Consider the following 10,000-nt stretch of genomic DNA (forward strand, 5'->3'; position numbering starts at 1 on the left):
GGCTAGGGTTCGGAAGGTGGGACCGGACCCGGGGCTTGAACTCCATCTGGCCAGGCCCCGAGGGTGCTGGAGCCCCCTGTCCCGCAGGCCACCAGTGGGTCCGGGCGCTAGGGACGGGGCTCCACCGGTTCCCGGGGAGGCTCTCCCCAGCCTGGCTAGGGTTCGGAAGGTGGGACCAGACCCGGGGCTTGAACTCCATCTGGCCAGGCCCCGAGGGTGCTGGTACCCCTCCGTCCAGCAATCCGGCCGGGGGTCCGGGGCGCCCGGGACGGAGGGTCCACCGGGGGCCCAGGGGAGGCTCTCCCCGGCCCGGCCTAGAGTTCGGAAAGCCGGGACTGGGGCCGAGGACCGGGCCCGGGGCTTGAGCCCCGTCCGGCAGGGCCCAGTGGTGCGGGAATCCCCCCTCCGTCCTGCAAGCCGGCCGGGGGTCGGAGGCGCCCGGGACGGAGGGTCCATCAGGGCCCGGGGAGGCCTGAAGCCCCGGAGCCCTGCAGCCCCAGAGACCTGCAGCTTTGCAGCCCCCGGAACCCTGCAGCCCCAGAGCCCTTCAGCTCCGGGGCAGGCAGATTGGCGTCATTTTGGTCCCGGCCATCTGGTCGCCCCTCTCGCCTCGGCCATCTGGTCGCCCTGGAAGTCATGATGAGGTGCCATTCGCCTCCCGGATCCCAGCGAGGGCTCCAGGAGGTCGGGTACTTTCGCGCCTTGGGTCCCCTCTGTCACCTCGTGTGCACAGATTGCAAGAAAGTCAGGTAATTTCCCTCCGGATTACTAGGGACAGGGTACGCCCGGACACCCCTCCAAGGTTGGTGGTTCTCTGCTAGGGGGACCAGATGGGCTATGCCTGGGTAACACCTCCCTAGGCCACCCGGGGCTTCCTTCCTCCAGGCCAACGGCTTGTCAAATTGCCCAGGACGGGCTCCATGGCTCTTGGGCAGTCGTCCCCCGGGCGTCCGGGGCTCCATCCCTGCCGACGGCATGGAAAAGTACCCAGGACGGGCTCCATACGTCCCGGGCAGTCCTCCCCCGGGCGTCCGGGGCACCCATCTCCAGGAGGCCAACAGCATGGCAAAGTACCCGGGACGGGCTCCATGGGTCCCGGGCAGTCCTCCCCCAGGCATCCGGGGCTTCCATCTCCAGGCCAACGGCAGGTCAAAGTGCCCAGGACGGGCTCCACGGGTCCCTGGCAGTCCTCCCCCACCGGGCGTCCGGGGCTCCCTTCCCCAGGCCAACGGCATGCCAGAGTGCCCAGGACGGGCTCCACGAGTCCCGGGCGTCCGGGGCTCCCTTCCCCGGGACACCGGCTTGTCAGAGTGCCCATGACGGGCTCCACGGGTCCCGGGTATCTGGGACTCCCTTCCCTGGGCCAACGGCATGCCGGAGTTCCCAGGACAGGCTCCACGGGTCCCGGGCGTCCGGGGCTCCCTTCCCCGGTCCGATGGCTTGTCAGAGTGCCCAGGACGGGCTCCACGGCTCCCGGGCGTCCGGGGTTCCCTTCCCCGGGTCAGCGGCATGTCAGAGTGCCCAGGACGAGTTCCACGGGTCCCGGGCAGTCCTCCCCCGGGCGTCCGGGGCTCCCTTCCCCGGGCCGTCGGCAGGTCAGAGTGCCCAGGACGGGCTCCATGGGTCCCGGGCAGTCCTCCCCCCGGGCGTCCGGGGCTCCCTTTCCCGGGCAGACGGCAGGTCAGAGTGCCCAGGACGGGCTCCACGGGTCCCGGGCAGTCCTCCCCCCGGGCGTCCGGCGCTCCTTCTCCAGGCTGATGGCAGGTCAGAGTGACCAGGACGGGCTCCACGGGTCCCGGGCAGTCCTCTCCCGGGCGTACGTGGTTGTCCGACAGATTCGGGCAGATGTGCTTTTACGAACCGGATCGGAATCGGCCCAAATAATAATAATAATAATAATAATCCACATTTGTAAGGCGCACAATCGCCCGTAAGGGTCTCTAGGCGCTAGGGGCCGTTGGGAAGATTAAGCAAGCTATTGCCCAGAGTCACATGGTGCTGGGCTAATCTGCCGCCGGTGCCGGGGATCGAACCGTGATCCCCAGATTCCGGAGTCAGCCGCCCTAGCCGCGGCGCCAGCTATTGCCCAGAGTCACATGGTGCTGGGCTAATCTGCGGCCGGTGCCGGGGATCGAACCCTGATCTCTGGGATGCTCGAGGGTTACTACGCGCTCTACAAAAACCTTAAATAAAAAAATCTCCAGATTCCGGAGTCAGCCGCCCTAGCCGCGGCGCCAGCTATTTCCCAGAGTCACCTGGTGCTGGGCTAATCTGCCGCCGGTGCCGGGGATCGAACCGTGATCTCCAGATTCCGGAGTCAGCCTCCCTAGCCGCGGCGCCAGCTATTTCCCAGAGTCACGTGGTGCTGGGCTAATCTGCGGCCGGTGCCGGGGATCGAACCCTGATCTCTGGGATGCTCGAGGGTTACTACGCGCTCTACAAAAACCTTAAATAAAAAAATCTCCAGATTCCGGAGTCAGCCGCCCTAGCCGCGGCGCCAGCTATTTCCCAGAGTCACCTGGTGCTGGGCTAATCTGCCGCCGGTGCCGGGGATCGAACCGTGATCCCCAGATGGGGATATCCCAAAAATCTGGCATGGATACGGCCCGCCAGGACTGGTTTGGGCACCCCTGATATAGAGGCAGTCAACGCGAAATCTGCTGGGTTCGATTCCGATCCGTGTCAGAAGGACCGTAGGGCTTGGGAGTCCATACAACAGGGGTGCCCAAACCTGTCCTGGCGGGCCGTATCCATGCCAGATTTTTGGGATATCCCCATCTGGTGATCACGGTTCGATCCCCGGCGCCGGCGGCAGATCAGAGTGCCCAGGACGGGGTCCATGTGACCCGGGCAGTCCTATCCCCTGGGTGTACGTGGTTGTCCGACATGTCGGTCGTATTTGCTTTTACGTACCGGATCGGAATCGGCCCCCATAAAATCGTACGTAAAGTATATAGCAAATCAACCTGAAATCTGCTGGGTCAGAAAGGGCTCGATTCCGATCCGTGTCGGAAGGTTAGGAGTCCGTACGAATTTGTCGGGACGGCATGGCAAAGTGCCCGGGATGGGCTCCATGGCTCTTGGGCAGTCGTCCCCCGGGCGTCCGGGGCTCCATCCAGGCCGACGGCATGGCAGAGTGCCCGGGACGGGCTCCATGCGTCCCGGGCATTCGTCCCCCGGGCGTCCGGGGCTCCATCCAGGCCGACGGCATGGCAGAGTGCCCGGGACGGGCTCCATGCGTCCCGGGCATTCGTCCCCCGGGCGTCCGGGGCTCCATCCAGGCCGGCGGCAAGGCAGTGTGCCCGGGTCGGGCTCCATGCGTCCCGGGCATTCGTCCCCCGGGCGCCTGAAACTGCTGGGTCAGAGAGGGCTCGATTCCGATCCGTGTCGTAAGGTTAGGAGTCCGTACGAATTTGTCGGGACGGCATGGCAGAGTGCCCGGGACGGGCTCCATGCGTCCCGGGCATTCGTCCCCCGGGCGTCCGGGGCTACATCCAGGCTGACGGTATGGCAGAGTGCCCGGGTCGGGCTCCATGGTTTTCACGGTGGTCCTCCCCTGGGTGTCAGGGGGCTCCTGGCCGACGGCATGGAAAAGTACCCAGGACGGGCTCCATGCGTCCCGGGCATTTGTCCCCCGGGCGTCCGGGGCTCCATCCAGGCCGACGGCATGGCAGAGTGCCCGGGTCGGGCTCCATGGTTTCCAGGGTGGTCCTCCCCAGGGTGTCGGGGCGCTCCAGGCCGAAGGCATGGAAAAGTGCCCAGGACGGGCTCCATGCGTCCCGGGCATTTGTCCCCCGGGCGTCCGGGGCTCCATCCAGGCCGACGGCATGGCAGAGTGCCCGGGTCGGGCTCCATGGCTTTCACGGTGGTCCTCCCCTGGGTGTCTGGGGGCTCCAGGCCGAAGGCATGGAAAAGTGCCCAGGACGGGCTCCATGCGTCCCGGGCACGGGCACGGGGACGGGGACAGGGTCGGGAGAGTCCAGGCGGCTTCACTTCCGTGTCCAGCCATCTGGTCGCCCAGATTCCCTCGGCCATCTGGTCGCCCGGATCCCCTCGGGCATCTGGTCGCCCGCAACGCTTTCCTATGGGGCGACCAGATGGCCGAACTTCCCTGGAAGTCCCGATGAGGTGCCATTCGCCGCCCGGATCCCAGCGAGGGCTCCAGGAGGTTGGGTACATTCGCGCCTTGGGTCCCCTCTGTCACATCGCGTGCACAGATTACAAGAAAAGGGGGTAATTTTCCTCCGGATTACTAGGGAGAAGGGTACGCCCGGACACCCCTCCGAGGCTGGTGGTTCTCTGCCATGGGGACCAGATGGGCTATGCCTGGTCAACACCTCCCTAGGCCACCCGGGGCTTCCTTCCTCCAGGCCAACTGCATGTCAAATTGCCCAGGACGGGCTCCATGGCTCCTGGGCAGTCGTCCCCCGGGCGTCCGGGGCTCCATCCAGGCTGACGGCATTGAAAAGTGCCCAGGACGGGCTCCATGCGTCCCGGGCATTCGTCCCCTGGGCGTCCGGGGCTCCATCTAGGCTGACGGTATGGCAGAGTGCCCGGGTCGGGCTCCATGGTTTTCCCGGTGGTCCTCCCCTGGGTGTCTGGGGGCTCCAGGCCGAAGGCATGGAAAAGTGCCCAGGACGGGCTCCATGCGTCCCGGGCATTCGTCCCCCGGGCGTTCGGGGCACCCATCTCCATGAGGCCAACGGCATTGGCAAAGTACCCAGGACGGGCTCCATGGGTCCCGGGCAGACCTCCCCCCGGGCGTCCGGGGCTCCCACCTCCAGGCCGACGGAATGTCAAAGTACCCAGGACGGGCTCCATGGGTCCCGGGCAGCTTCCCCCGGGGCGTCCGGGGCACCCACCTCCAGGCCGACGGCATGTCAAAGTACCCAGGACGGGCTCCACGGGTCCCGGGCATTCCTCCCCCAGGTCGTCCGGGCCCTAGAGCTGCGGTGGTCCAACCTGCGCCTGAGGCCCAGCCGGGGTCCAAGAGCCCTGCCTTGCGTGGGCAGGCAGTCAGGAACCCTACCGCGAAGGCTTGGGATGGATGGGGAGCTGGGAGTCCTTTCGATCCCGGCCCTCTGGTCGCCCGCGATGCTTTCCAATGGGGCGACCAGATGGCCGGGCTTCCCTGGAAGTCCCGATGAGGTGCCATTCGGCTCCTGGATCCCAGCTAGGGCTCCATGAGGTCGGGTTCTTTTACGCCTTGGGTCCCCTCTGTCACCTCGCGTGCACGGATTGCAAGAAAGGGGGGTAATTTCCCTCCGGATTACTAGGGGCAGGGTACGCCCGGACACCTCTCCAGGGCTGGTGGTTCTCTGCCCGGGGGACCAGATGAGATATGCCTGGGCAACACCTCCCCCGGGCGTCTGGGGGCTCCATTCTCCGGGCCAACGGCATGGCTCAATGCCCAGGACGGGCTCCACGTGTCCTGGACAGACCTCCCCTGGGCGTCCGGGGCACCCATCTCCATGAGGCCAACGGGATGGCAAAGTACCCGGGAAGGGCTCCACGGGTCCCGGGCAGCCTTCCCCCGGGCGTCCGGGGCTCCCACCTTTAGGCCGACGGCATGTCACACTGCCCAGGACGGGCTCCATGGGCCCCGGACAGACCTCCCCCGGGCGTCCGGGGCACCCATCTCCAGGAGGCCAACGGGATGGCAAAGTACCCGGGAAGGGCTCCACGGGTCCCGGGCAGCCTTCCCCCGGGCGTCCGGGGCTCCCACCTCCAGGCCGACGGCATGTCACAGTGCCCAGGACGGGCTCCATGGGCCCCGGACAGCCCTCCCCCCGGGCGTTCGGGGCACATATCTCCAGGAGGCCAACGGCGTTGCAAAGTACCCGGAAAGGACTCCACGGGTACCGGGCAGTCCTCCCCCGGGCGTCCGGGGCACCCATCTCCATGAGGCCAACGGCATTGGCAAAGTACCCGGGAGGGGCTCCACGGGTCCCGGGCAGGCCTCCCCCGGGCGTCCAGGGCACCCACCTCCAGGCCGACGGCATTTAAAAGTGCCCAGGACGGGCTCCATGGGTCCCGGGCAGCCCACCCCCGGGCATCTGGGGCACCCATCTCCAGGAGGCCAACGGCGTTGCAAAGTACCCGGGAAGGGCTCCACGGGTACCGGGCAGTCCTCCCCCGGGCGTCCGGGGGCTCCCTTCTCCAGGCCGACGGCATGGTTCAATGCCCAGGACGGGACGTCAAGTGGCCAGGACGGGCTCCATGCGTCCCGGGCATTCGTCCCGGGACGGGGACGGGGTGGGGAAGAGTCCAGGCGGCTTCACCTCCATGCCCAGCCATCTGGTCGCCCGGATTCCCTCGGCCATCTGGTCGCCCGGATCCCCTCGGGCATCTGGTCGCCCGCAACGCTTTCCTATGGGTGGGACCAGATGGCCGAACTTCCCTGGAAGTCTTAATGAGGTGCCATTCGCCTCCCGGATCCCAGCGAGGGCTCCATGAGGTCGGGTTCTTTCACGCCTTGGGTCCCCTCTGTCACCTCGCGTGCACAGATTGCAAGAAAGGGGGGTAATTTGCCTCCGGATTACTATGGGGCAGGGTATGCCCGGACACCCCTCCAGGGTTGGTGGTTCTCTGCCATGGGGACCAGATGGGAAATGCCTGGGCAACACCTCCCTAGGCCACCCGGAGCTTCCTTCCTCCAGGCCAACTGCATGTCAAATTGCCCAGGACGGGCTCCATGGCTCTTGGGCAGTCGTCCCCCGGGCGTCCGGTGCTCCATCCAGGCCGACGGCATGGCAGAGTGCCCGGGACGGGCTCCATGCGTCCCGGGCCTTCGCCCCCCCGGGCGTCCGGGGCTCCATCCAGGCTGACGGCATGGCACAGTGCCCGGGACGGGCTCCACGGGCCCCAGGCGTCCGGGGATCCCTTCCCCGGGCCAGCGGCATGTCAGAGTGCCCAGGACGGGCTCCACGGGCCCCGGTCATCCGGGGCACCCTTCCCCGGGCCAGCGGCATGTCAGAGTGCCCAGGACCAGTTCCACGGGTCCCGGGCAGTCCTCCCCCGGGCATCCGGGGCTCCCTTCCCCGGGCCAAAGCATTTCAGAGTGCCCAGGACGGGCTCCACGGGTTCCGGGCGTCCAGGTCTCCCTTCCCCGGGCCAACGGCTTGTCAGAGTGCCCAGGACGGGCTCCACGGGCCCCGGGCGTCCGGGGCACCCTTCCCCGGGCCAGCGGCATGTCAGAGTGCCCAGGACGAGTTCCACGGGTCCCGGGCAGTCCTCCCCCCCGGGTGTCCGGGGCTCCCTTCCCCGGGCCAAAGCATTTCAGAGTGCCCAGGACGGGCTCCACGGGTCCCGGACGTCCGGGGCTCCCTTCCCCGGGCCAACGGCATACAGGAGTGCCCAGGACGGGCTCCACAGGTCCCGGTCGTCTGGGGCTCCCTTCCCCGGGCCAACGGCTTGTCAGAGTGCCAAGGACGAGCTCCACGGGTCCCGGTCATCTGGGGTCCCTCCCCCGGGCCAACAGCAGGTCAGAGTGCCCAGGACGGGCTCCACGGGTCCCGGGCAGCCCACCCCCGTGCGTTCGGGGCACCCATCTCCAGGAGGCCAACGGCGTTGCAAAGTACCCGGGAAGGGCTCCACAGGTACCGGGCAGTCCTCCCCCGGGCGTCCGGGGCTCCCTTCTCCAGGCCAACGGCATGGTTCAATGCCCAGGACGGGCTCCATGTGTCCCAGACAGACCTCCCCCGGGCGTCCGGGACGGGCTCCATGGGTCCGGGGAGGCGTCCCATGCGCCTCCGGGCTTGGGAGCCCCGGCTGGGTCCAGGGGCCCGGGCGGGCCCCGGGTCGGGTGCTCCGGCCCTGGTCCCTGTCTCCCAGCCTACCGCACTGCCAAGGGCCTAGGAATGGGTTCCGTTGTTCCCGGGGAGCCTCCCCTTGCTTGGCTGGGTTCAGGAGCAGTGGCTAGGGCCCCTGAGAGCCTGGGGAGGGCGGCCTCCCCACCCCGGGCTCTGTCCTTGGTCCTGCTGCGTGGCAGGGTGCCCGGGACGGGGTCCGGAGGGACCGGGGAGGCGTCCCATGCACCTCCGGGCTTGGGAGCCCCGGCTCGGTCCAGGGGCCCGGGCGGGCCCCGGGTCGGGTGCTCCGGCCCTGGTCCCTGTCTCCCAGCCTACCGCACTGCCAAGGGCCTAGGAATGGGTTCCGTTGTTCCCGGGGAGCCTCCCCTTGCTTGGCTGGGTTCAGGAGCAGTGGCTAGGGCCCCTGAGGGCCCGGGGAGGGCGGCCTCCCCACCCCGGGCTCTGTCCTTGGTCCTGCTGCATGGCAGGGTGCCCGGGACGGGGTCCGGAGGGACCGGGGAGGCGTCCCATGCACCTCCGGGCTTGGGAGCCCCGGCTGAGTCCAGGGGCCCGGCCGGGCCCCGGGTCGGGTGCTCCGGCCCTGGGCCCTGTCTCCCAGCCTGCCGCACTGCCAAGGGCCCGGGAAGGGGTTCCGATGTGCCCGGGGAGCCTCCCCTTGCTTGGCTGGGTTCAGGAGCAGTGGCTAGGGCCCCTGAGGGCCCGGGGAGGGCGGCCTCCCCACCCCGGGCTCTGTCCTTGGTCCTGCTGCGTGGCAGGGTGCCCGGGACGGGGTCCGGAGGGACCGGGGAGGCGTCCCATGCACCTCCGGGCTTGGGAGCCCCGGCTGCGTCCAGGGGCCCGGCCGGGCCCCGGGTCGGGTGCTCCGGCCCTGGGCCCTGTCTCCCAGCCTGCCGCACTGCCAAGGGCCCGGGAAGGGGTTCCGATGTGCCCGGGGAGCCTCCCCTTGCTTGGCTGGGTTCAGGAGCAGTGGCTAGGGCCCCTGAGGGCCCGGGGAGGGCGGCCTCCCCACCCCGGGCTCTGTCCTTGGTCCTGCTGCGTGGCAGGGTGCCCGGGACGGGGTCCGGAGGGACCGGGGAGGCGTCCCATGCGCCTCCGGGCTTGGGAGCCCCGGCTGGGTCCAGGGGCCCGGTCGGGGCCCCGGGTCGGGCGCTCCGGCCCTGGGCCCGGTCCCCCGGGCTGCCGCTCCACCCAGGGCCCAGGACAGGGGTCCGTCGGTCCCTTGCAGGCCTCCCCTGCTTGTCAAGGTGTAAGCAGGCCCCGGGTCGGAGGGCCCGCCGGCCCCTGGCAGCCTCCATGGCTGTGGCCCGGCTGGGGCCTCGGGCCTCCGGTCCGCCATGCCCCGGGCGCCCGCTCCCTCCTTCGTGGGGGCACGGGGCGACCGGATGGCGTCCCTTTCGTGCCCGGCCATCTGGTCGCCCGGATCCCCTCGGCCATCTGGTCTCCCGGATCCCCTCGGCCATCTGGTCTCCAGGATCCCCTCGGCCATCTGGTCTCCCGGATCGCCTCGGCCATCTGGTCGCCCGCAATGCTTTCCAATGGGGGCGACCAGATGGCCGAACTTCCCTGGAAGTCCCGATGAGGTGCCATTTGCCTCCCGGATCCCAGCGAGGGCTCCAGGAGGTCGGGTACTTTCGCGCCGTGGGTCCCCTCTGTCACCTCTAGTGCACGGATTACAAGAAAGGGGGATAATTTTCCTCCGGATTACTAGGGAGAGGGTCAGTCAGACCTCCGTGTGGTCTGGCGATTCTGAATCAGGGGAAGGCAGGACCCGGGCCCTCCCGCCGGGGCCCCCAGGGGCCTGGGTACGCACCTGCTGCTTAGCCCCCTTGCCGATGGGCCTTTTCCTCCGAGTTTGCTCAGGCAGGTCCCCGCGAGGTCTGGCCATGCTGAGACGGGGCCAGGCAGCACCCGGGCCCGCCCGCCGGGGCCCCCAGGGGCCCGGGAATGCACCTGCCTCTCAGCCCTTTCCCGATGGTCCTTTTTCTCCGAGTTTTTTTCCACAGTCTGACCTCCGATAGGTCCGGCGGTTCCGAATCAGGGGAAGGCAGGACCCGGGCCCGCCCGCCGGGGCCCCCAGGGGCCCGGGTACGCACCTGCCGCTCAGCCCCCTTGCCGATGGGCCTTTTCCTCCGAGTTTGCTCAGGCAGGCCTCCCCGAGGTCTGGCCATGCCGAGACAGGGACAGGCAGC

This window comes from Lissotriton helveticus, chromosome 3_1 (genome assembly GCF_964261635.1).
Source record: "Lissotriton helveticus chromosome 3_1, aLisHel1.1, whole genome shotgun sequence".
NCBI classification, from domain to species: Eukaryota; Metazoa; Chordata; class Amphibia; order Caudata; family Salamandridae; genus Lissotriton; species Lissotriton helveticus.